Genomic DNA, 26,458 nt, shown 5'->3' on the forward strand with positions numbered 1-26,458 from the left:
ACACCTCAATTAGATCACCCCTTAATCTTCTATTGCCATGGGAATACAAGCCTGGTCTCTGCAACCTGTCCTCGTAATTTAACTCTTTTAGCCCCAGTATAATTCTGGTGAATCTGCACTGCACCCCCTCCATGTCCAATATATCCTCTCTGAGGCGCGGTGCCCAGAGCTGAACACAGTAGTCCAAATGAGGTCTAACCAGAGCTTTATATAATTGCAACACTTTGTATTCCAGCCTCCTTGAGATAAAGGCCAACATTCCATTAGCCTTTTTAATTATTAATTTTCTGGTGCTCTTACTCAATTGGCCAGTCATCGCACATTAAGCTGCGCCCCTCTCAGTACTACAATGAAGCATTAGCCTAGATTTTGTGCTCAAGTCCCTTGAGTGGGCGCTTGAACTTTCAACCTTCTGGTTCAGAGGTGAGAGTGCTACCAACTGAGCCAAGCTGACAGTTGAAGTCAGTGTGATTTCCTGATGTCAATAGAAAGAGTTGCATTTCTACAGCGTCTTTCACGACCTCAGGACGTCACAAAGCGCTTGACAGCCAGTTAAGTACTCTTGAAATGTAGTAATGTAGGAAACGCAGCAGCCAATTTGCACAAAGCAAGATCCCACAAACAGCGATGTGAGGGATAAATATTAGCCAGGACACCAGGGGGAGAACTCCCCTGCTCTTCTTCGAAAATGTGCCGTGGGGTCTTTTACGTCCGACTGAGAGGGCAGACCAGGCCGCAATTTAATGTCTCATCCGAAAGGCGGCACTTCCAACAGTGCAGCACTCCCTCAGTACTGCACTGGGAGTGTCAGCCTGGATTTTGTGCTCAAGTCTTGGGAGTGGGATATGGACCCACGACCTTCTGACTCAGAGGCGAGAGAGCGCCCAACTGAGCCACGGCTGATATTAATACCGTAGATTCTCTTCTCTGCCTCTCCACCTCTCTCTCATCCTTTAAGTCCCTCCTTAAAACCTACCTCTTTTAGTCGTCCCTCCTAATATATTTGGCTCAGTGTCAACTTTGGTCTGATTACGTTCCTTGGGGACATTTTCCTACATTAAAGGCGCTATATAAATGCAAGTTATTGCTGTTGTAATTGCAACTCCAGTCACCACTTGGGAATTGTTCTCAATGTATCGTCTGAGACCCATTTATTGTCCGGTTTCATTGACAAAGAAAGAAAGACCTTGTATTTTTAAGGAACCTTATTGTCCTCAAGATGGCCCAAGCCGATCAATTACTTTTTGACGAGCAGCCGCCATTGTTATGTAGGAAACGTGGCAGTGAATACATGCACAGCAAGATCCCACAAACAGTAAATGAGATAAACGACCAGATAGTCTGTTTTTGGTGGCGTTGAGGGAGGAACGTTGGCCGGGAGACCAGGAGACCCCCTCGTTCTTCCAATAGTGCAGTGGGATCGTCTAGGTCCACCTGAACTTTGGTCAGACAGGCCAAGGGGTACGACCTCTCATCTGAAACCCGCCACCTCAGACAACCCTCTCGATACTGCACTGCAGTTATTTTAACAGTTATAATAAAATCCTTATCTCAGAAAGGTTTGAAACATACTCGCTGGGGGGGGGGGATTGGAGATGTAAGGTTATTATGTTTGTGTGAGTGGGAGGGGGATTCTGTCTCTGCCCGCTGAAGATGTTTGGGGTGGTAGAGTGACTCAGCTTGGGACTGTAAACCCCCCACCTCGCTCCCCCAATAAGTTGGGAATCCCCTCCCCGTGGAAACAGTTCCTGCTAATTCGGTCCCATTGATAAATTTTCTGCAGACCACAAACACAAAATAAGCAATGGGGTCAGTGTTAAAGGGGCAGTACATTGGTATAGAGTGGAGCATGTGCGTTGTCAGCTTGGCTCAGTTGGTAGCACTCTTGCCTCTGGGTCACACAGTTGTGGTTTTGGTGCCCAGAACCTGGGCACGTAATCCAAGCTGGCACGCCAGTGCAGTACTGAGGAAATGCTGTGCTGCCAGGAGGTGCCGACATTCGGGTGAGATATTAAACCAAGGCCCCGTCTGCACATTGCAATGGCTCGGGTGGGCGTTAAAGATCCCGCAGCACTATTCGGAGAGAAGCAGAGACTTCATAGGTTCATAGAAATTTACGGCACAGAAGGAGGCCATTCGGCCCATCGTGTCTGTGCCATCTGAGAAAGAGCTATCCAGCCTAATCCCACTTTCCAGCTCTTGGTCCGTAGCCCTGTAGGTCACGGCACTTCAGGTGCACATCCAAGTACTTTTTAAATGAGTTGAGGGTTTCTGCCTCTCCCTCCCTTTCAGGCAGTGAGTTCCAGACCCCCACCACCCTCTGGGTGAAAACATTTCTCCTCAACTCCCCTCTAATCCTTCTACCAATTACTTTAAATCTGTGCCCCCTGGTTATTGACCTCTCTGTTAAGGGAAATAGGTCCTCCCTATCGACTCTATCCAGGCCCCTCATAATTTTATACACCTCAATTAAATCTCCCCTCAGCCTCTGTTCCAAAGAAAACAACCCCAGCCTATCCAATCTTTCCTCATAGCTAAAATTCTCCAGTCCTGGCAACATCCTCGTAAATCTCCTCTGTACCTTCACTAGTGCAATCACATCTTTCCTGTAATGTGACGACCAGAACTGTACGCAGTACTCAAGCTGTGGCCTAATTAGTGTTTTATACAGTTCTAGCACACCCTCCCTGCTCTGATATTCCATGCTTCAGCTAATAAAGGAAAGTTTCCTGTATGCCTTTTTAACCACTTTATCTACCTGTCCTGCTACCTTCAGGGATCTGTGGACATGCACTCCAAGGTCCCTCTGTTCCTCTACACCTCTCAGTATCCTCCCATTTATCGTGTGCTCCATTGCCTTGTTTGCCCTCCCCAAATGCATTACCTCACACTTCTCCGGATTGAATTCCATTTGCCACTTTTCTGCCCACCTGACCAGTCCGTTGATATCTTGACTTCTTCCGGTGTCCTGGCCGACATTCCTCCTTCAGCCAATCCCGCCCCCCCCCCAAAAAAAAAATAAAATGGTTAACAGCATTCATCTCATCCTGTTGATGGGATCTTGCTGACATAAAAATGGCTGCCATGTTTGCCTACATTGCCGTATCCCAATTACGGCCATGGATCAGTCTCAGAACACTCTAACAATCCAACCCTTGAAGCCCAGGCAACTTAGTTCTATTTGTGCTTAAATCTTTTACTGGGGGCTTGCCCTGTTTGAATTTTGTGGGTCAGGAGGTTTGGAAAGGGCTGTTAGCACTGATGTCTCATTGGTGGACAAAGCCTAAATCAGAACACTAAGCGCTGTTAGTATCAGCAACTTTACGTCTCCGGGAATTAACGGGAACAGGGATTTAAACTTTATATGTAACCCTTGAGTCTCCGTGACCCATGAAAGGTAAAACCCTCCGAAGCTAGACTACAGATTTGATTTTTGAGTTATCCTGCCAATTTTCCATTGCTATAAACCGCGTCACATTGATCCCAAATCTGGTACTTCAAACACAGTGAACTGAAACTGTGTCTTTAGTAACAAACATTAATTAACATGATTCCCTGTCTCGCCCGGTGCCCAGTGTAATTCTACATCATGTTCCTCAGTTCAGCTCTCAGTGTTAGCTGATCTCAGCCCCGACTGGGGGTAAAAGTGCTCCAACCAGCCCCTGTGTTTGCTTGGTTTCTGATATCTTCGCACTTTTCCTTCGGAGAACAGTGTGACGTAGTGGAAGGATTTCGCAGGCTGATTAACGGTCTGACGGGCCGCGACATGAGAGCTCCTTCCACGGCCGTGACCATCTTTATAGCAGTCGATGAGAGGGGGGGGGGGTTAGTCCTACATGGCGGGGAGGGTCTTATGGGCTCCCGTGACCCACACGATGAGGGGCAGGGGGGGCCACAAACACCCACTGGACACAAGAATCCTGCTGGACGTCAACCCAGAATTCAGAGTCAGAGCTTCAGTCTCCGCTCGCCCGGGCCGAGGGTTCAAAAGCTGCATTTTCTGACCGAGGGGCGGGAACGTTACCACTGAGCCAAAGGCTGGCTCCATGCCCCCATGAGTTAAAGAGAGTATTGGTGGCTGCCTTTGATTGTTCTTCACTCATAGCCACTGGGGTGAGGTATCAGGGCGACTGTGTTACCTCTGGAACGACACCAGAGCGAGGAGTCCACACCTTCAGGAAGGGAGATGGTTAGAAAGAGGTTTTAAGGGGAAAAAAAGAAAGCTCAAAAGGCATTAAGATTCCTGCTTTCCCTGCCTGGGGAGTGCGATTATCTTCAGTCTGCTTCCACTTTGCTTTGCTTATTTATAACCCCCCTGCCCTGGGACTTGTTCAGGCAGCTTCAGAAGGCCTCAGTCGGAGAACCCAATGGAGAAACCCTGAGCTAGGGAGGGAACAAACCAGTCGCCACGTCCCAAGGGTGCTTCCCCACCCAATGAAGTGTAGTCACTGTTCTAACGTAGGAAAATGAGGCGGCCATTTTGTGCACAGCACTGAGATAAATAACCAAATAATCTATATTTGATGACTTTGGTTGTGGGAGGAGGGTTGGGTAGGACATGGGGGGAACTCCCCTGCTCTTTGAACAGTGCCATGGGGTTTTTTACATAGAATCATAGAATCTTACAGCACAGGAGAAGGCCATTTGGCCCATCACACCCATGCCAGCTCTTCGAGAGAGCTATCCAATTAGTCCCACTCCCTCCCGCTCTTTCCCCATAGCTCTGCAAATTTTCCCTTTTCAAGTATTCATTCAATTCCCTTTTGAAAGTTACTATTGGCAGTGCCTTCCAGATCATAACAACTCGCTGTGTAAAAATATTCCTCCTCATCTCCTCTCTGGTTCTTTAACCAATTATCTTAAATCTGTGTCCTCTGGTTACCGACCCTCCTGCCATGGAAACAGTTTCTCCTTATTTACTCCATCAAAACCCCATATAATTTTGAAGACCTCCACTAAATCTCCCCGTAACCTTCTCTGCTCTAAGGAGAACAACCCCAGTTTCTCTCGTCTCTCCACACATCCACCTGAACAGGCAAACTTGATTTAAGGACTCATCTCAAAGACTGCCTCAGTACTGCCACCCTAGATTATGTGCTAAGGTCCTGGAGCAAACCCTGAGCCTTCTGATTCAGGAGGCAGCTCCTTTGTTGTCCATCTCAGTAACTGCCTCCAGCCCTACAACCCTCCGAGATCTCTGCGCTCCTCCGATTCTGGCCTCTTGCTCAATCCTTATTTTAATCGCTCACCATTGGCGGCCGTGCCTTCAGCTGCCTAGGCCCTAAGCTCTGGAATTCCCCCCTTAACCTCTCCGCCTCTCTTTCCTTTAAAACCTACCTCTTTGACCAAGCTTTTGGTCACCTGTCCTAATATCTCCTTATGTGCCTCAGTGTCAAATTTGGTTTGATAATCGCTCCTGTGAAGCGCCTTGGGACGTTTTACTACGTTAAAGGCGCTATATAAATGCAAGTGGTTGTTGTTGTGAAATTGGAATGAGCCAGTCTAGCAAAAAAAACTTTTCACTCAAAATTTGAGCAATGAGTTACCAAGAAAAGTCTTTGAACCTGACCAGTGACTACACTTCAAAAGTACTTCATTGGCTGTAAAGCGCTTTGGGATGACCGGAGGTCGTGAGATGCATTATATAAATGCAAGTCTTTCTTTCTTTTCCCTTTTTTTGTACGTCTTGGTACCACACAAGTTGAGGGATTTAGGCATGGACCTATCCAGGGGATCTATGGATACAGCTCCTTCAAAGGAAGTAGAGTATGTCAGATGGGATTTGGGTTTGCACACTTGTGCCAGGGAATCAGAAGACGCTTTGATATGCGACTGAGCTCAGGGCTGAGGTTACGGTCTAGGCCCAGACTGTCTACACTTGAAACCCAAACAATAAACAGGAAACCCCATTGGTCTCTTGCTGCAGTCTCCCACTCACTGAGCCCTCAACACCGTTGTGACTTTCTATAATCAGTGTGGGCGTGCACAGAGAAAGGGAAGCCAAAAAAAAATTCTGCACAAAAGTTTAAAACAATCCATTGGTGAATCTGCAGTTGGAAATTCTTGAAAACTGTGTGGCATTTAAAGATGTATATTTTTTCCATCTTATATTTAAGTTACTGTGGTGGGCCAGTGAGGGGTTGGAAAAACCTCATTTAAAAACGGACAGATGAGTCAATGGAATATATCAACAGAAAAAAACTACTACTTCTGGGCCTAGCAGGCTCAACAGCCAGCCCCAGTTGCCGTGGCAACGACCCAACGTGACACATATCTTCCAGGCTCACTGTACTCCATATCAGACCACAAGACTGTCACACACACACACACAAACAAACACACACACACAAACAAACACACACACACACAAACACAAACAAACACACACAAACAAACACACAGACACACACACACAAACAAACACACAGACACACACACACAAACAAACACACAGACACACACACACAAACAAACACACAGACACACACACACAAACAAACACACACACACAAACACACACAAACAAACACACACACACACAAACACACACACACAAACACACACACACAAACACACACACACACAAACACACACAAACACACACACACACAAACACACAAACGCACACAAACAAACAACCCTTCGAGAAGAGGAGAGCTGAAGAGGGCTGCTGTTGTCAAACCATCAAACCACACAGATTACCCAGGCCATTTCTGTTCATACCGTCGGCTTCTGCGAGGGATTCCATTTGGTCGCAGAACGGAAAATTGTATTAAAAGAAAAACGCAGCAGCTTGCCTGTCGGGTTCTGGTATCTTCCGACCTTATTTCTATGGAAACTGGAGTGTCGGGGGTTGGTGGGGGAGGGAATTGAAAGTTTATTTATTTAGTTTTATCAGCAAAAACCCTAAGAAAGGGACTGTTGTATTCTCTCCCCCCCCCCCCCCCCTGTTTTTTCCCTCCTCTCCTCTGGGGTGGGGTCGCCAACTCTCCAGGATTGGCCTGGGGTCTCCGGGTAATTAAAGATTAACCTCCTGGACACTGCTGCGAGCAACACCTGAGAGAGAAGTCATTGGGTGTTACTTGGAACTCTTGTTAGTTATAAAAAATATTGGGATGGGGAAGAAAGGCTATTTGACCGGGCGAGGAGGTTGGGAGCAGGAGGTCATGTGATGGAACTTTCAGGAATACTTCCAACCAGAGGTAGAATTACACAGAATATACAGCATATCATCAGGCCATTCGGCCCAACAAGTCTATCCCGGTGTTTATGCTCCACACGAGCCTCCTCCCTCCCTACTTCATCTCACCCTATCAGCATATCCTTCTATTCCTTTCTTCCTCATGTGTTTATCCAGCTTCCCCTCAAATGCATCTACACTATTCACCTCAACTACTCCTTGTGGTAGAGAGTTCCACATTCTCACCACTCTCTGGGTAAAGAAGTTTCTCCTGAATTCCCTATTGGGTTTATTAGTGACTGATTTATATTTATGGCCCCTAGTTTTGGACTCTCCCAGAACTGGAAACATCATCTCTCCGTTTACCCTATCGAACCCCTTCATAATTTTAAAGACCTCTATCAGGTCACCCCTCAGCCTTCTCTTTTCCAGAGAAAGGAACCCCAGCCTGTTCAGTCTTTCCTGATAGCAATGTTTAGGAACAGATTGGAAACAGGAGGTCATGTGATAAAACTTCCAGGATTACCTCCAACCAGAATTGGCAAATCTATCCTGGAGGCCTTGACTGCGTGCTGCGGTTGGGTTTCATGAGCGTTGTCCACCCTTCAGTACTTCACCCAAGCGACCGTGGCTCAGTCAAAGAAGCCTCGTACCCATAGCCTCCTGCCCTCTGCCCTCCATAAACTTCACACCCTCTTCTGCCCATGTCCTATCCCCCTCAAAGTTCTGCTCGCCCATCACCCCTGTCCTCTTACCCATCCGCTATCGACTGTTCAAGAAGAAGGCCCACCACCACCTTCTCAAGGGGCAACTAGGGATGGGCAATAATTGCCGGCCTCGCCAGCGATGCCCACATCCCCGGGAACGAATGAAAGAAAAGACATCATGGTTTTGCTCCCTGCCTCCCGATTGGGGTTGCCAACTCTGGTTGGACGTATTCCTGGAGGTTTCATCACATGACCTCCCTCCTCCACTTGCCCTGCCCCGATGCTTCCGCCATTGGTCGTCCAACAATTCCATCCTCACCGTGATCCACCTTCCCACGGCCAATTGGAAAACGAGCAAGCTCTTAATTACCCAACTGGATGATGCTTGACTGTCAGATAAACCGCGTTTTTATCCCGTCTCCAATATTTTTACAACTAATAAATGAAATCGTTCAAAGAAAATGATAAAAATCACACACACTGTTTTTTGTAATGGCCCTGTGATTTTTCTCCCTGGACTATTACTCGTAGCAGTGACCTGGAGACTCCAGGACAATCCTGGAGGGTTGGCAACACTACTCCTGATGCAAAGTGTTGGTAAAGGTAAGTAGCTATCATGGTGGCACTTGCTGTCAGGGGCCGCCGTTTTGCTCGTCCTCTGCTTGGATTGCGCTCTCGGTCGTCCGTCGCGGTTTCCCTGTTGCCAGCCTCCGGGGACTTTATCGGGGGGGGGGGGGGGGGTTTCTGCGGCCGGAACCGTAGAGGGGGAAACCGCGACGCCTGAAGAGCCGCCCCTGTTCGATCCCGCACGGAAGCCGTTGCTTAAATGTCGCTGCTGGTTTTCTGGATCTGCCCCGCAGTGCAGTCAGCGGGCGTCACTCTCGCCCGTGAGTCAGAGGGTCGCGGGTTCGAGCCCCGCTCCAGACACTCAGGTGCAAATTCCAGGCCGACAATCCCAGTGCTGTACTGAGGGAGTGCTGCACTGTCGGAGGTGCCGTCTCTCGGCTGAGACGTTAAACTGAGGCCCTGGCCTCGATTTTAAAATCAAGTTGGGGGTGGGGGGCGGGATGGCGAAAATCCCGAGCGGGTTCGGAAGCCGGCTCCAACCCGTCGACTCCCGGGATCTCCGCAGACGCGCCTGTGTGCGCACGAACTTCACAAATCCGGAAGTCCCGCCGGCAAAATTAAAGCTGACGGGGTGATGGTTAAATACCCAAATGGTACTTAAGGTACTTTATTTCTGACGTAGTAGATAGTTGAAACGACTTTAAATTTACCTGGGCAGCTTTCCCACGGCTTCTGATTCACGCCTGGTTTGGGCCGGATCAGGCAAAAAGAAACAAAATAAATTAAATAAAAAACCATTGCACAAGGTTAAAAAACAAAATTAACCTACCTTTCTACCCTGCTCTGATGTCTGATGACCCCCTCTCAGCCCCCGATGTCTCCCTCTCTGATGTCCCTCTCCCCCCCACCGATGTCCCTCTCCAATCCTCCGCTTCCCCCCGATCTCCTCCTCTCTCCCCCCCCAATCTTCTCCTCTCCCCCCTTACCACCCCTCTCCCCCCCACCCCCAATCTTCAGCATCCTTCACTCTCTGTTCCAGTGCCCGATGACGTCTCACTCTCTCTCTTTCTCCCACCCCCTCGTCGTTGCAGCTCCTGTCGGCAGCCAGCCTGTCAATCAGGGGCTACCGGGCACGAAACCTGGAAAGAACTTTAATCAACATCAATGACATCGCGATCGTGTCGGGGAAGGTAGGTTTTTTGTATTCGGGTTTGCCACCCGCCCCTTCACCCCCCCCTCCCCCGCTGCCAACCCGCCACCATTTCAAAATTGAGGCTCCTGCCTGCCCTCTCAGGTGGACGTAAAAGATCCCACGGCCACTATTTTGAAGAAGAGCAGGGGAGTTCTCACCGATGTCTTAGCCTATATTTATCCCCGAACATCGCTAAAACAGATTATCTGGTCATTATCACATTGCTGTTTGTGGGATCTTGCTGTGTGCAAATTGGCTGCCATGTTTCCTACATTACAACAGTGACTACACTTCAAAAGTACTTCATTGGCTGTAAAGCACTTTGGGACATCCTGAGGCCATGAACGACGCTGTAGAAGTGCAAGTTTTTTCTATATCAGACGGGTTGCCCTAAGAGAACAATAAAACCAAAGAGGCACCGGACCTGCTCAGAGGGGAAAGCCCAGGCTGTAGGTGAGAGGAGAGATGACATTTTACTCCTCGTTCTCAGTCCTTGTGAGTAAGCGATACACATGGCCTGAGGCCACTGCAACAAGACTGTAGGTCACTGTGGGGGTTTGCCAACAACCTCCGGCGGGGGGGGGGTCCAAGCTGCAGTGTGTGGGCTACATACCAGCTCCCCTGACTCCAGCCCTCGAAGCCCAGGCAAGACAGTCCTATTTGCTGTTAGGTAGGGGAGTTGCAGGATTTTGACCCAGTGGCGATGAAGGAACGGCCTGTATATGTCCAAGTCGGGACGGTGCGTGTGACTTGGAGGTGATGGTGTTCCAAAGTGCCTGCTGCCCTTGTCCTTCTAGATAGTGGAGGTCCCGGGTTTGGGAGGTTTGAATGAGGACTGTCAATGGTCCCATCCTGACCGGGTGCCTTCTGAAGGGGGAAGTGGGGGGGAGGTGAGCTGTCTTGCTCATTTAAGGTGAGATCCACTTGTTAAAAGTATACACAGTACAGGTCAGTTCTATGAAAACTGGTTTCCGTGAGTCAACAGAGTAAAGTTTAATTTCTTTATTACAGCAAATGTACGCAGTTCGTACGTGTGGGAAATTTGTGATCTTAAACATCACATGATCTTATAGTTAGGTTTTAATAGAGCTCCCCCGTTCACCTTTACCCGCGGTGACTTGACGGCGAGGGGTGTAGCTGACGTTGTACTTTACCAAGAGTCATCCAAGTACCGAAACAACGCACGCAGATTTTCATTCACATTGCACGAGAGTCACCAACATTTCAGAAGTGCATTCATCACAAAACCTTGCTTGAAACGCCATGAGTCACCGTTTTTTCTGGTCCCCGATCGGTCTGAGTAGACTGATTCATATTTTGCCAATTCACGAATGATAACCTGGAGCTGTATGGTGACTGAGGAGGAAGTCTCGTCAGTCGGAGACTCGTTTTGGTCTCCAAGGTCAAGAACTGAAAGCCCCATCAGAGTGTAGCAGACCAGTCACTGCATCAAGATCAGACATAAGACCTGCCTGCGATGGGAAATCCCCCCTCCTCCGACCACCAACTTACTTGGATATAGCTCCACAGGCCTCACTATACGTCAATGAAGAGGCCAATATGAATGTGTAAGCTTATCTCCAAGTGTAGACTCCCCTCCTGCCCAGGAGTCTCTGGATGCTGACTAGCAGCAGGAACCCCGGCTGTTTTTTTCCCTTTTCTTAACCCGAGAGTCCCACAGACAATTGCAGTGTGCTCTGCTACCACTGCCGCGCTGGCTGAGATCAGTATACAGGCTAGGGATTGAAGCTGGGGCATTTGTAGTCTGTATGGCTGAGAGAGAGTGCCTGTACCTCTGAGCCATTGGGATTGCAAGACGGTGTTCCCTATACCCAAGTCAAAATCGTCTCTATATACTGAGAACAAAAGTGGACCCAGCACTGACCTATAGCTATACCACTTCCAAAACCCTTCTCCAATCCAAGCAATACCCATTTACCCATCTCTTTGTTTCCTATCCATCAACTAACTAACTAACTAACTATACCATGCTGTTATATTTCCTCTTATACCATATGCCTGAATTTTTCTAATGAGCCTTCTGAAAATTCATATGCACTGCATCTAACACATGCCTATTATCTATTTAATTGGTCACTTCTTCGAAAACTCTTGTTAAATTTGCCAAACACAACTTGCCTTTAATATGTTCCATGTTTGTAAACAATTTTACAACACCAAGTTATAGTCCAGCAATTTTATTTTAAATTCACAAGCTTTCGGAGATTTTCTCCTTCCTCAGGTAAATGTTTCAAGATCTCCTTGAAGCCTACGCATTTATACATAATTGAATAATACATGGTGTTTACAGACTGCCCCTGCAACTGCCCGTTGCCAAGGCAATCACCGTGTTCAGACAGAGAGGTGTCAGCTGCAGAACCCCCGAATACACATTCAACAAAAAAACAAACAGGGAAAAAAAACAGAGAAAAAAAAAACACAGAGAGAGGCAGAAACATCCGGAAGGCAGAGAGAGCCAGCAAATGACCCATTATATTAAAAACAGATAACATTTGTTCGCTGGTGGGGTAACGTGTAGCGTGACATGAACCCAAGATCCCGGTTGAGGCCGTCCTCATGGGTGCGGAACTTGGCTATCAATTTCTGCTCGACGATTTTGCGTTGTCGTGTGTCTCGAAGGCCGCCTTGGAGTACGCTTACGAAGGCGGCCTTCGAGACACACGACAACGCAAAATCGTCGAGCAGAAATTGATAGCCAAGTTCCGCACCCATGAGGACGGCCTCAACCGGGATCTTGGGTTCATGTCACGCTACACGTTACCCCACCAGCGAACAAATGTTATCTGTTTTTAATATAATGGGTCATTTGCTGGCTCTCTCTGCCTTCCGGATGTTTCTGCCTCTCTCTGTGTTTTTTTTTCTCTGTTTTTTTTCCCTGTTTGTTTTTTTGTTGAATGTGTATTCGGGGGTTCTGCAGCTGACACCTCTCTGTCTGAACACGGTGATTGCCTTGGCAACGGGCAGTTGCAGGGGCAGTCTGTAAACACCATGTATTATTCAATTATGTATAAATGCGTAGGCTTCAAGGAGATCTTGAAACATTTACCTGAGGAAGGAGAAAATCTCCGAAAGCTTGTGAATTTAAAATAAAATTGCTGGACTATAACTTGGTGTTGTAAAATTGTTTACAATTGTCAACCCCAGTCCATCACCGGCATCTCCACATCATGTTCCATGTTGACCATTCCTGATGAATCTGTGTATTTCTAAATGTGCAGTACTTTATCTCAAATTATTGATTCTAAGAGTTTGCCCAAAACTGGCCTTACACTAACCAGTCTATCGTTCCCCAGTTTATCCTCCCCTCACCTTCTTCGACAATTCCCTTCTCTCGGTTATTCTCCAATCCAATGGCACGATTTGCTTATTTAAGAAGGATTAGAAAATTGTGGCCTGAGCCTCTGCTATCTCCTCTTTAAACCTCTTTTAATCTCCGAGGGTTCAGTCACTTATCCAGCTTGAGGTTTGCTATTTTTTCAGAAGTTATCTCTATCGATTGTTCCATATCCTCCTCGAGTACACACCCACACTTTCACTTCCATCATCAGTTGTAAAAGGCGATGCAAAATATTTACTTTGTACATCCACCATACCTTCATCCTCTACAATTAAAATTTATACGTGGTCCATGAGACAAAATGCTTGGAGATTCCTGACTTATAGGTTGAGTTTCATACCAGTTAGACTTTAATGAGTAGTATCAGACTTACAATTTAAAAAGTGGTTAGTGAGAGAGAACAGTTCGATTATCGTAGAAGGAGGCCATTCCACCCATCGTGCCTGTGCTGGCTCTTTGAAAGAGCTATCCCAATTAGTCTCACTCCCCCCCCGTAGCCCTGCACATTTTTCCCCTTCAAGTATTTATCCATTTCCCTTTTGAAAGTTACGATTGAATCTGCTTCCACCGCCCTTTCAGGCGGCGCGTTCCAGATCATAACAACTCGCTGCGTAAAAAACATTTCTCCTCATCTGCCCTCTGCTTCCTTTCCCTTCGGTTCTCCGAAAGCGAATTCAAATTGTGCTAAACTTAGGGGGAAGCGTTTGGCAAATACAGAAGAAAGATTCTTCAAACCCTTATCAAACAAGAGAATTCCTCGACTGAAATGGTGAGGGGGGGCGCCCATAGCGTTAGGATGGCATCCGGTGGCTTAGTTGGTTAATGCCTTGCCTACGGGGAACTGAGCCACACAGGCAAGGAATGCCCCAGATTCGACTGCCAGTCTGTGCTGGGTTGGCCGTCTCAATCGGGTGCCCACAGAGCAAAGCAATGACAGTGGCTACTTGCATTTATATAGGGGCTTACAGGAGCGGAATCAAACCATATTTGACACCGAGCCACTTAAGGAGATATTAGGACAGGTGATTGGTCAAAGAGGTAGGTTTTAAGGAGCGTCTTAAAGGAGGAGAGAGAGGCGGAGAGGTTTAGGGAGGGAATTCCAGAGCTTAGGGCCCAGGCAGCCGATGGCACGGCCGCCAATGTTGGGGGCGAAGGAAATCGGGGATGCACAAAACACACAGGGTTTCTGCCCCAGGTCGCTATCCAGTCGCCTCCTGCTGCAACGTGCACAGATGCACTTGCTGGGTGAGGGGAGGGTTGAGCGGAACCTGCGAGGTCCCCTCCGTTCTCAACAGTGGGCCCCTACCCCAGCCTGAGCCGATCCCTTCAGGAGAGGCAAGAGCTTGCATTTATATAGCGCCTTTCTCAGGTCGTCCCAAAGCGCTTCACAGCCAATTCATTATTTCTGAAGCGTTGTGATGTAGGAAACGCGGCCGCCAATTTGCGCACAGCAAGATCCCACAGACAGCAATGTGATAAATGCAAAGTTTTGATGGTGTTGGCTGAGAAATAAATATTGGCCAGGACACTGGGGAGAACTCCCCTGCTCTTCGTTGAAATCGTGCCTGGGGATCTTTTACATCCACCTGACCAAGCAGGTTTAATAGCTTGTCTGACAATGCAGCACTCCCTCAGTGCTGCACTGACACCTTAGGTGGCATGCCCAAATTTGGAGTGAGGCTAGAACCCATAAATCTTCTGATTCGGAGGCGAGAGTGCTAACTACAGTGTTAAGCTTTCGGATGAGACGTTAAACCGAGGCCCCGTCTGCCCTCTCAGGTGGACGTAAAAGATCCCACGGCCACTATTTGAAGAAGAGCAGGGGAGTTCTCCCCGGTGTCCTGGGGCCAATATTTATCCCTCAACCAACATCACTAAAAACTGATTATCTGGTCATTTATCACACTGCTGTTTGTGGGATCTTGCTGTGCGCAAATCGGCTGCCGCGTTTCCTACATTACAACAGTGACCACACTTCAAAAAGCACTTCACTGGCTGTAAAGCACTTTGGGTCGTCCTGAGGTTGTGAAAGGCGCTATATAAATGCAGGTCTTCCTTTTCTTTCTGACACGAAGGAGAAGGTGAAGATGAGGTGAAAGAAAAATTAAAAACAGCAGAAAAGGAAAGTGTGAAGGATTGGAGATCGGGGGAGGTGGGGGGGTCGCCATGGTGACGTTCCTTTGCCTCGTGAGTCACTTTGGAAAGTAATTTGATCGACAAACAGAAAGTTCCAGCTCTGGTCACAGCAGGCAAACAGACGGAAACTTAAATAGAGGTGGCATAAGGTGTGATGGAAAACCCACAGTGTACTTGGGAGAGTGACATACTATTTATTACATGTATATAGATTAAGGGGAGATTTAATAGAGGTGTTCAAAATCGTAAAGGGTTTTGATAGAGTAAATAAGGAGAAACTGTTTCCACTGGCAGAAGGATTGGTAACCAGAGGTCACAGATTTAAGTTAATTGGCAAAAGCAATCAGCGGGAAGATGAGAAATTTTTTTACGCGGAGAGTTGTTCTGATCTGGAATGCGCTGCCTGAAAGGGCGGTGGAAGCAGATTCAATAATAACTTTCAAAAGGGAATTGGATAAATACTTGAAGGGGAAAAATTTGCAGGGCTATGGGGAAAGAGCAGAGGGGAGTGGGACTAATTGGATAGCTCTTTCAAAGAGCCGGCACAGGCACGATGGGCCGAATGGCCTCCTTCTGTGCTGTATCATTCTATGATTCAGTGATTTTATGAAATAAACGTTCTATGATTGTATTCTGCTGATAGTCATTGAGATACCTGGCCTGTGTAGGGAGATTCATTGTAGAAATAAGACTTTCACCTACTGCGGGTGACTCATACTCGAAATGTCGCACACATATTCACACATGGTTTTGGAGATGTTACCCAGCGGAATAGAACATTCTCTGCTCCCTATCGGAAACCCTTTTATCAGCAGATGACACAAACAGCCCGAGAAAACACACGCACGTGCCCTTTCATGGGGTTACTGTAAATCGCACGGGTGTCATAACAGGGCCCTGCGTCAAAGGTGCACTCTTTCAGAATGAATGAGGCCGCGTTGCATGACTGCTTGTGGGAGCCTCAGCCGGAGACAACTCAAACCCCTCCCGCTGAGAGTGTCCCCAAATAATTCAGGTAGGTGTCAGTGAGCAGCAATCTTGCCTCTTGAGTCAGAAGGTCGTGGCATCCAGTCCGGTGGAAACGGGTCTCGGGACGTCCCAAAGTGATTTATAGCCAATGAAGTACTTCTGAAGTGTAGTTACTGATGTAGGGAAACGCAGCAGCCAATTTCCGCACAGCAAGCTCCCACAAACAGCAATGAGATAATGACCAGATAATCTGTTTTAGGTGTTGGTTGAGGGATAAATATTGGCCAGGACACCAGGATAGAACTCACCTGCTTGTCTTCAAAACAGTGTTGTGGGACCTTTTACATCCACCCAAAGAGGGCAGACGGGGCCTCGGTTTAACGCCTCATCCAAAAGACGGCACCTCCAACAGTGCAGCACTCCCTCAGTACCGCACTGGGAGCGCCAGGCTAGATTACAGGCTCAGGAGTGGGGAGCTCAAACCCATGACCTTCTGACTCAGAGGCGAGAGTGATACCCACTGAGCCAAACCTGACATTTCAAGGGGGGGAAGGGAGGGGGGGCATTAATTTCCAAAGGGAAAGAGACACACCTCTTTTGAAACTTGTCTTCCTCCCCCCGCTTTCTTCAATAGATGAAATGATAAAATGAACTAGTTCGGGGATGTGGATACAGGGAGCAGCAGCCTGGAAAATGTCCTGGATTGTGGAGGGTTTTTTTTCCCTTTGGTGCAGGAGAATGAATTTTGAGCAGTGGTTGATGACATCTGGTGGGCAACATGTGGCGGTGCAGCACATCAGTGCTGCCACATCAGCCGTTTGCACTTGCATCAAGGCCCTGAGCTCCCTCCGCACTTGCGCCCAGAGATGCACGTAACGTGGGCGCAAACCAACGAGGCGGCTTGAGAGCTCGCGGAATTTTGGGCGTACGCACGTAACTACAACACGGTCAAAGCTCCTCGCTCTTTTACTGTCGTCCATCAAGCCCTCCGCCCGAACGAATCTCCGCCCACACAACTGGCCCCGCCCGCAAAAAATATGACCGCGCCCACAAAACTGGCCCCGACCCCCCTGACTCTCGAACGCGACCATCCTCCAATTGCACTCTCAATATTGCGACCAGATTTTCAGGTGCAGCAGGAAAGAAGGTCATTCGTGAAATCATAGAACGATACAGCACAGAAGGAGGGCCATTCGGCCCATCGTGCCTGTGCCAGCTCTTTGAAAGAGCTATCCAATTAGTCCCACTCCCCTACCCTTTCCCCGTAGCCCTGCAAATTTTCCCCTTCAAGTATTTATCCAATTCCCTTTTGAAAGTTACTAATGAACCTGCTTCCACCACTCTGTCAGGCAGCGCATTCCAGATCATAACAACTCACTGCATTAAAAATTATTTTCCTCATGTCGCCTCTGATTCTTTTGCCAATTACCTTAAATCTCTGTCCTCTGGTTTCGGACTCTTCTGCCACTGGAAACAATTTGTCCTTAGTTACTCTATCGAAACCCTTAATGATTTTGAACACCTCTGTTAAATCTCCTCTTAACCTTCTCTACTCTAATGGAGAACAACCCCCGTTTCTCCGGGTAATTGAAGTCTTTCATCCCTGATTGCATTTATTCTTTGATTGCATTTTTATGGCGTAAGTATAAGTCACATTAAAAATTGAAAAGCTTCCCCAACTGCAGGTCATTAAACGTTCTATGCCTTATGTGCATGAATGATGGTTAAATGAGTTGAAACTTTGAATTTTAAGACTCAAAAGAAGAAATGTACAGGTGTGGATTTGGCTTTTCCGATTGTTTCTGCCAACTTATGCCTATTTTAGGTTTGGGCATTTTCTAATGAGATTGGGAGGATACTTGGGCATTTTTAGAATGGGCATAGCTTCGGGTGCCCACGGAGGAAACTCCAGTGGCTTTAACACAGAGGGCGTCCTGCAAGACTTTATAGAGGCAGGCAGAAAGGTATCAATGCGAGGCCATGGTGGGAGAGTTAGGAGAGGTGACCTGAACTGCTTGGTCGAAAAGGTGGATTGTAAGGTGGACTTTAAAGGCAGAGTGCTCAGAGGGGTTTGCGGGGGGGAATCCCCAAACAGTTGGGGGTTCCCTAAGCCTTGGTTTTTTGCCAACCCGTGATCAAGCCCTCTGGACTTGGGTACGTGGGGTGCCCTTCAGATTGGCACTGCCACTGCCAATGTTGACTTGTTCCCTATGAGTCCCACCAGGTGGCAGTATTGGTGGAGGCAGGAACAGGCCAACCATTGGATTTTTCTGTCAGAATTTTGTCTTGGAAATTCTATTAGTTTCGAACAAAACAAACAACAGTTGCGTGTTGGTAGTAAAGCATTACATGGGGGAGGGAGGGAGGGAAGGGAGGGAGGGAGGGAAGGGAGGGGAGGGAGGGAGGGAGGGAGGAATGGGCATTGACCAGAATTAGGGCAGGTAACTGAGGCATGGTTGAAGAGAGAGGTTTGAGGAGCCTTCTAAAGGTGGAAAGAAGTAGAGCAAGGTGAAGGGGTTTAGGGAGTGCGGGTGTGTGATCATAGAATCTTACAGCACAGAAGGAGGCCATTTGGCCCATCGTCCCTGTGCCTGTGCCTGTGATGGTTGAAGAATATGTATGCGAGTATATTGACTCATCCCCTAGCCTGAAAACTCAACATGCAAGGAAATGGCTTAGTTTTCTGTTGTTGTGTTTAAATATTGGATGGATGATACAGCATTCATCTATAAACTAGACACCCCACCTTTGCCCTCCGGTAACTCGCCCAGTGGCCATTACGCAAGTACGAGCTCTGACAATGTGTCAGCATGGTTTTCAAATACAGACGATGTCACAGCGGATCCCGATCCCATCCTCACTCAGCAAGTCGCACTTCCTTTTGGGGAGGAGGGCGATCACTATATACCAGTCAGGAGAGGGATGCCTGGGTTATTGTCCCTTCCCTAATCCAGGGACACTGAGACCGATTGTTGTCTGTATCGCTATTCTGGCTGAGATCAGCTAACTCAATATAGGACTTGCTAGACGAGAAAAGACCATGGTCCCTCTAGTTTGCTGTGGCTCAGTGGGTAGCACTCGTGCCTCTGAGCCAGAAGGGCGTGGGTTCAAGTCCCCACTTTAGAGATTTGAGCACATAATCCACTTCAGCACAGTACTGAGGGAGTGCTGCACTGTCAGACTGTACCGTCTTTCAGATGCGATGTTAAACTGAGGCCCTGTCTGCCCTCTCACTTGGATGTTAAAGATCTCCACGGCATTATCTTGAAGAAGAGCAGGGGAGTTCTCCCCTGGTGTCCTGGGCCAATATTTATCCCTCAACCAACATCACTAAAAGTAAATTATCTGGTCATTTGTCTCATTGCTGTTTGTGGGATCTTGCTGTGTGTAAATTGGCTGCCGCATTTCCAACATTACAACAGTGACTATAATTCAAAAGTACTTTGGGAGGTCCTTAGATTGTGAAGAATATTTGTAAGTCTTTCTTTCTTTTCCTCTCTCTGTTCCTGATTGTTCTTCAGTGACCCTGTGTTGGGAAGTGCACGTCTGTCAAGTAACAACAACTTGTGTTTATATAGCACCTTTAACGTAGTAAAACGTCCCAGAGCGATTAACGACAAGATTGGGGGCTGTGAAATTGTCACCTTCAAGAGAGGAGGGGAGAAACTTGTGAGAAAAAAATGTAAGATAATGCACAAAAAAGGGAACACGCAATAAAAGATCGGAGAGTAACAACAATACCATGGAACACAATCTTTAAAGTATCAGCAACAATTCCAGAATCCCATGTGACAAACAGTGACGGCTTGGATTTATACAGCACCTTTAACAAATAGGCGTAAGGGAAATAGTCTTTGAGCCAGGAAGGGAGAGATTAAAATGGGTGCCTGAAAGCTTGGTTGAAGGAGTGGGTTTTGAGAAGGTTTTAAAAGGTGGAGTGGGTTAGAGAGGGAGTTCTGGAGAGTAAAAACAGAATTTTACTCATTCAGTCATCGTAAACCAGTGGCTTTTGATTAGAGAGAGGCTACTCGTTTACAATGACAAAATACTACAGATGCTGGAAATCCGAAATAAAAACAGAAAATGCTGGCAAACACTCAGCATCTGTCAATGACCTTTCAAATTGTAAATCACTACGATGATCTTTTAAAAGTCATTGAACTGAAACATAAACTCTGTTTCTCTCTCCACAGAGGCTGCCTGACCCGCTGAGTGTTTCCAACATTTTCTGTTTTTATTACAGTGACTGAAACAAGTCAAATCTACTTTTTATTACATGGGATCACAAGATTTTTTTTTAATCAGTGTTTTGAAAATCGAACTACACTATTCTGCCCATTTTTCCACAATGTCCCAAAGCGCTTTACAGCCAATGAAGTACCTTTAAAGTGCAGTCACTGTTGTAATGCAGGAAATGCAGCAGCCAATTTGCGCACAGCAAGATCCCATAAACAGCAATGTGATAATGACCAGATTATCTGTTTTAGCGATGTTGGTTGAGGGGTAAATATTGGCCAGGACATCAAGGAGAACTCCCCGGCTCTTCTTCGAAATAAGCCGTGGGATCTTTTACGCCCCACCTGAGAGGGCAGACTGGGGCCTCGGTTTGACATCTCATCCGAAACTTGGCACCTCCGGCAGTGCAGCGCTCCCTCGGTACCGTCCTAGATTTTGTGCTCAGGTCTCTGGAGGGGGGGGGGGGACTCGAGCCCGCAAACCTTCCAGACTCAGAGGCGAGAGCGATACCCACCGAGCCACGGCTGACACTGGTAATAGAGAATGGCAGCCCCTTTAAGGATTTTTTTTTTGGGTGGAGGGAGGACGCTACAGCTTTAAGGCGTCAGAACCCGCCCTCCCCGCGCGTTTAATTGGTCGACGGGGAACGTCAATCAACGCGGGCTGACTTCCGGTGTCGGGACCCAGTCGTCGCAGACAGACTGGAGAGGGGGGGGGAAAAGCGCGCGAGCGAGGGGGCAGAACGGGGCAAAAGAAGCGGAAAGCTCGCCGTCGAAAAGGGAAGGGAAGGAAGGGAGAGGGGTTAAAAAAAAACAAATCGGCTTTTTTTTTTTTTGTTTTGTGTGAAGAATCCCGCCGCCGATCCTGGAGTTTATTTGTGGAGATTGTGCGAGGGAGGGAAAAGAGAAAAAAAAAATCCGCAGGTAAAGACCGAGGCCTAATAGTTGTGGAGAAATGTACTTTTCCCTCAGTGCAGTTTAGGCGCTTTTTTTTTTACCTCCTTCCCCCTCAAATTGAGGCGGATAATCGGCGCTTTTTCCTCTGTTGTCGCTTGTTGTTATTATCGCCGTGTCGGAGTGGACGGTCGTTGCGCCCTTTCTGGCGGAAAGTTGTGAATCGCGAGCGTAATTCCAGTGGAAGCCATCCCCGGACCGGAAGTGGGGCTGCTTGAAGGTGATTGACGGGGGGTTCCGACCAATCGGGGAGCAGGGCGGGCGAGGCGGCGGCCAATGGGCGCGCGGCGTGGGGGGGGCGGGGGCGGGCGGACCGGTTTGAGTGACAGGTGATGCAGAGCCCTGGTATGTGTTTGTGTGTAAACACTAGACACTCCGTTACAAGAGGGCTCAAGGTTACCATCAGGGTGCACTTTACACACGGTCCTTTTTTTTTTGTTTTATTTGCAGCATTGCAATTGCATTAATGCCACGATTCCTCTTGTGGGGGGGGGAATCGCTTTTAATGTAGTGGCTTTCAAACTTTTCAAGCAAAAAGAAATGAAATGCTGGAAACCGTCAGCAGGTCAGTACAGCATGGAGAGTGCAGATAACCTTTCAGGTGTGTATCAATCCTGATAAGGCTCATTAGCCTCGGTTGTTATCTGTTCTCTGCACGGATGCTGACTTAACGATTGAAGATAACTGTCAAAAAAAAAAGCCATGGGGGAAGATGAGATTTTTTTTTTATTATTATGCAGCATGTTGTTATGATCTCGATGCCATTGCCTGAAAGGGCGGTGGAAGCAGATTCAGTAGTAACTTTCAAAAGGGAATTGGATAAATATTTAAGAAGGGGGGGAAAAAAATTCAGGGCTGTGGGGAAAGGAAAAAATATAAGGGCTGTGGGAAAAGAGCGGGGGAGTCGGACTAAATTGCTTACTCATTGAGAGCCAGCACATGTACAATGGGCCGAATGGCACCCATGGAACTGTACCTCAGTAACAGGAAGCACCTTCAGGATAGAGAGGGGGGGGGGGAATACTGAAGAAAAAGGCCTTGATCGGTCAGTTTAACCATATTCAATACAGTTAAAGTTCGGTAATGGCTTTAGTTCTCTTCATTTATTTAAGCCTAGGTGGAGGGCCAAGGCACACAGGGTTGAAAATAAAATCATACAGCACAGAAGTGGGCCATTTGGCCTATCGTGCTTGTGCTGGTTCTCTGAAAGAGCTATCTGATTAGCTCTACACCCCTACTCTTTCCCCATAGACCCGCTTTATGTTCCTGGGGTTTTCTGTTTTCCTTTTCAGATTATTGATTGGCGGAACAGGCTCAAGGGGCTGAATAGCCTGCTCCGTCCTATAGCAGTCAAATATTGATATTTACAGACGTATCGTTAGTAGTAGTGATGGGAGCAATTTGAGGTTATGAATTTAAGAATATCTTATGAGGCACAGTAATAAATTGTTTTTGTTTAAGTACTGTTTTTGCTATAATGTACTGGCAAGCTCAGTGCAAATAAGCTGGCAGAGGATCAGATTTAAATCAGTACATTTTAATATTACGCCGATATGCTGCTGCTTGTACTTAATTTGTCACCTCAAATTACTTCTACCACCACTTGTGTTTCACCCCAATGTTTGGGAATAATAACCAAAACCATTTTAATAGTGTTGTTGCTGGGCTTATTTCATGAATTGTTTTTTATCAATAAGATACAAGAAAAATTGTACTTAATTCAATATGCTTTAATATTACAATGACTTGAAGCACCTTTAATGTACCAAAATTCCCCTTAATGCATTCATCTCCTTTTATTCCCACCACTGTAGCTGAAAATGTTTTCTCCATATGCAGCTTCTGTTCAGGAGGACATAATTTATACACTGAGGAGTGTTTTTCAAAGCTCAAGTTGAGATACAACATGAAAATTTTATGTGCCTGCCTTTGTGCTGTTAGTGAAATTATAGTGTTCTGTGGAAAAATAGCACAGATCCACCATTGTAGATTAATAAAATTATAGTGGCATCACACATTCCCTCCTTTCTTTCTTTTCCTCCTTTCTTTCTTTTCCTCCTTTCTTTCTTTTCCTCCTTTCTTTCTTTTCCTCCTTTCTTTCTTTTCCTCCTTTCTTTCTTTTCCTCCTTTCTTTCTTTTCCTCCTTTCTTTCTTTTCCTCCTTTCTTTCTTTTCCTCCTTTCTTTCTTTTCCTCCTTTCTTTCTTTTCCTCCTTTCTTTCTTTTCCTCCTTTCTTTCTTTTCCTCCTTTCTTTCTTTTCCTCCTTTCTTTCTTTCTCTCTCTCTTTCTTTAAAGTGCTTGTGAGTGGAGACAGCACTTTTTTCCTCTGCATCCAGCTTATGTACAGCAGGGGGTTTAGATGCAGCGTAAAGTATCCTCCACCCTGCTCCAGCAATTAACCTAAGAGGAACATCTGCTACAGTACAAACATGAAGTTTCCCACACCAGCCATTGTGTCTGAGTTAGACTGCCAATTTGTGCTGTGATCCAGTGGTTTGAGACTGCCCAAACTCATTTCATGTAGCAGCCTTGCAGCCAGCAGCGAGAAAATAGTGAGCTGCATTCAGACTCGTATTTCGCTCCATGCTACAGAGACACCACGAGTGGCTTTTTGTAGTAAGGCTTATAAAATTGTTGTTTTCTGAGCTGGGTGAGTGATTTGCTGTTTTACCTGGAGGTGTCAATCAACTTTTGATAATTTAAAAACCAGGGTGAAAGATCGGGGCTCATAGTGCAGGACGCCAGGTTTAAAAAGAATAAAAGAGCAGGCGAGATAATCAGAAAGTAGTGACTAGATGACAGCAAGCGTCAGTTTTTAAGTATGCCATCTTTAGGAGCTAAAGGTAAGAAGTCACAGAGCCTTGAAGCTCTGGGGAGACTGTGTGACGAGTCTTGTTTTCAGCACAGTAGGAAGTGGAAAAGTGTGTAGGATGATGTATTTGTAGGTTAGAAGGAACAGGAGAGGCAAGTTTAAGAGTAGCCCTGACCACAGTGAAGATGAGAGGGTGAGTGTGGGGGCTATGGGGGAGGGAGGGATTGACAATCAGATGACAGACAGGATACAGCAAACAGTATGAGTATGAGAGAGGTGCTAGATGAACGTCCTTAGGGAGCATTTGAGACAATCCAAGCTCATCTCGTGCGGTAGCCTTGTAGCTGCAAACAGATGAGACTTTTAGCCCATCAGCCTAGACTGAATTCAGACCCAGATCACAAGAGGCGAATGGTCTGTGTGCAACCCTGGTGGATTTTTGTGCTCATCAATGTGAGGAATATCACTACTAGGAAATATACATACCCTGGCTTTCCCTGCCCCATCCAACGATACACTATAACAGTCGTGCATAGAAAGACACTTGCATCAGTTTCCGATAGAATGGTTATTATAAGTGCTCTTGTCTGAGCTGCTGGCAATGCAGAACAATATAGAAAAATAACCCAGACTGCAGTTTTGGCTGCTCCTATTTTCAAGTCAGAGCCCAGTAGAGTGACAGGCATGTGTTTATCATCCAGCTCAGCCTGGAGACTAGGTAGAGCAAATCTCTGCGATTAAGGGGATTGATACCTTACTTTGTTTAAACATAATAGAATTTTTTTTTTTAAAAGAAAGACTTACATTTATTTAGTGCCTTTCATGCCCTCTGGTCCTCCCAAAGCTCTTTACAGCCATTGAAGTACTTTTTGAAGTGTAGTTACTGTTGTAATGTAGGGTAATGCGGCAGTCAATTTGCGCACAGCAAGATCCCACAAATAGCAATGGGATAATGACCAGATAATCTTTTTTAGTGGTGTTGACTGAGGGATAAATACCGGGGAGAACTCCCCAGCTCTTCTTTGAAATAGTACCTTCGAAATAGATCTTTCACATCCACCTCAGAGGTCAGACGGGGCCTCGGTTTAACGTCTCATCTGAAAGACGGCACCAACTCGGACAGTGCAGCACTCCCTCAGTACTGCACTAGAGTGTTAGCCTAGATTTTGTGCTCGTGTCTCTGGAGTGGGAGTTGAACCCACGACCTTCTGATTCAGAGACGAGAGTGCTACCCACTGAGCCACGGCTGACACCACAAATACATTACAGGGGTACATTACGCTTAAAACAAATTACATCTCTTAAAGTTCCCAGTTTCTGTCGGAGAAATTTCACGATAGCAATTTTGATTCCAAATGCTGGAAAGATCCAGAGCTGGGCCTGACGATGTCTAGACCCCCTCTTGCTGTATTATGGATGGTCGGGAGTCAGTTTTAAGACAGCAGTTTAATCAAAGGGTTTCAGATAACATTATAAACCAGATGACATCATAAAACATGAGAAGCTGGATTTATTGAATGCCATCAAACCCCTGAAATTAAATTGCTTCCTTTTACTTGCTGTGCAGTCTCTAGTGCTTTTAGGTGATATGCGCTTCTATCTTTTCTAAATCATGCACACTGTTTGCCATAAATATCTGTTGGCTGTTGAGATGTTGCTGTTGAAAGATGCTGTTGTGTGATTCGCAGGTTGGTATAATCATAAGGTCGGTGTGTAGGTCCTTATTAAACGTAGAGTGATGTGCATCTAAAACACTTTTTTAATCACTGTCCTGTGAACGCTGTACAGTTATGGATTTTGTCCTTCTAAACTTTGGTCATGTCTGAGAGATCATTCTGAACTGCACAAAACTGGGGTGAAATGAAAGTGAAGAAAGATCTGTTACTAAAAGTGAGAGCAATCTGACGCAATAATTTAAGAGCATCCAATGGATATTGAGTAACATCCAAACAATTGACTTAAGTGCAGTTTTTCCTATAGGATTGTACCAGTGCTGAACACCTGATATAATAGTGACACAGTATCTGATATATATTGTTGAGTTCATGGTTGTGCATTTTTTCAATTTTGGATCCTATTTACTTGCTGGCAGTGACTGTCATTGATTTATTATTGGACAGTGTTGTCGCCTTGACTTATTTACCAAGGTGCACTGGGGGAGGGGAGAACAAAAGCACCTTATTGTCAGTAGTGTTTAAGATTCTGTGATGCTGTTAACAACAACAACTTGCATTTATATAGCACCTTTAATGTAGTAAAACGTCCCAAGGCCCTTCACAGGAGCGATTATGAAACAAAATTTGACACCGAGCAACATAAGGAGATATTAGGACAGGTGACCAAAAGCTT

The 26,458-nt window shown here is 46.6% G+C and overlaps 2 protein-coding genes across 5 annotated transcripts in view; one reads left to right on the forward strand and one right to left on the reverse strand.

The window, feature by feature from the left end:
* Window positions 1-21,507, reverse strand: part of LOC137305948 (proteasome subunit alpha type-6-like) — a 47,080-nt gene extending 25,573 nt beyond the window's left edge. The window contains exons 1-2 of one of the 3 annotated variants that reach the window (XM_067974913.1): window positions 21,343-21,507; window positions 9,165-9,197 (exon numbers count right to left, since the gene is read on the reverse strand). The gene's annotated coding sequence lies outside the window, so the exon portion shown is untranslated. The remainder of the gene's footprint in view (window positions 1-9,164; window positions 9,198-21,342) is intronic. The other 2 variants (XM_067974914.1, XM_067974911.1) reach the window with 2 other exon arrangements.
* LOC137305947 (BTB/POZ domain-containing protein 7-like) overlaps window positions 21,112-26,458 on the forward strand; it is a 56,260-nt gene continuing 50,913 nt past the window's right edge. Inside the window, exon 1 of one of the 2 annotated variants that reach the window (XM_067974908.1) lies at window positions 21,112-21,268. The gene's annotated coding sequence lies outside the window, so the exon portion shown is untranslated. Of the gene's footprint in view, window positions 21,269-21,310; window positions 21,519-26,458 lie in introns of those variants that run through there. The other variant, XM_067974909.1, reaches the window with a different exon arrangement.

The sequence above is a fragment of the Heptranchias perlo genome, chromosome 41 (assembly GCF_035084215.1).
Source record: "Heptranchias perlo isolate sHepPer1 chromosome 41, sHepPer1.hap1, whole genome shotgun sequence".
In the NCBI taxonomy this organism is placed as follows: Eukaryota; Metazoa; Chordata; class Chondrichthyes; order Hexanchiformes; family Hexanchidae; genus Heptranchias; species Heptranchias perlo.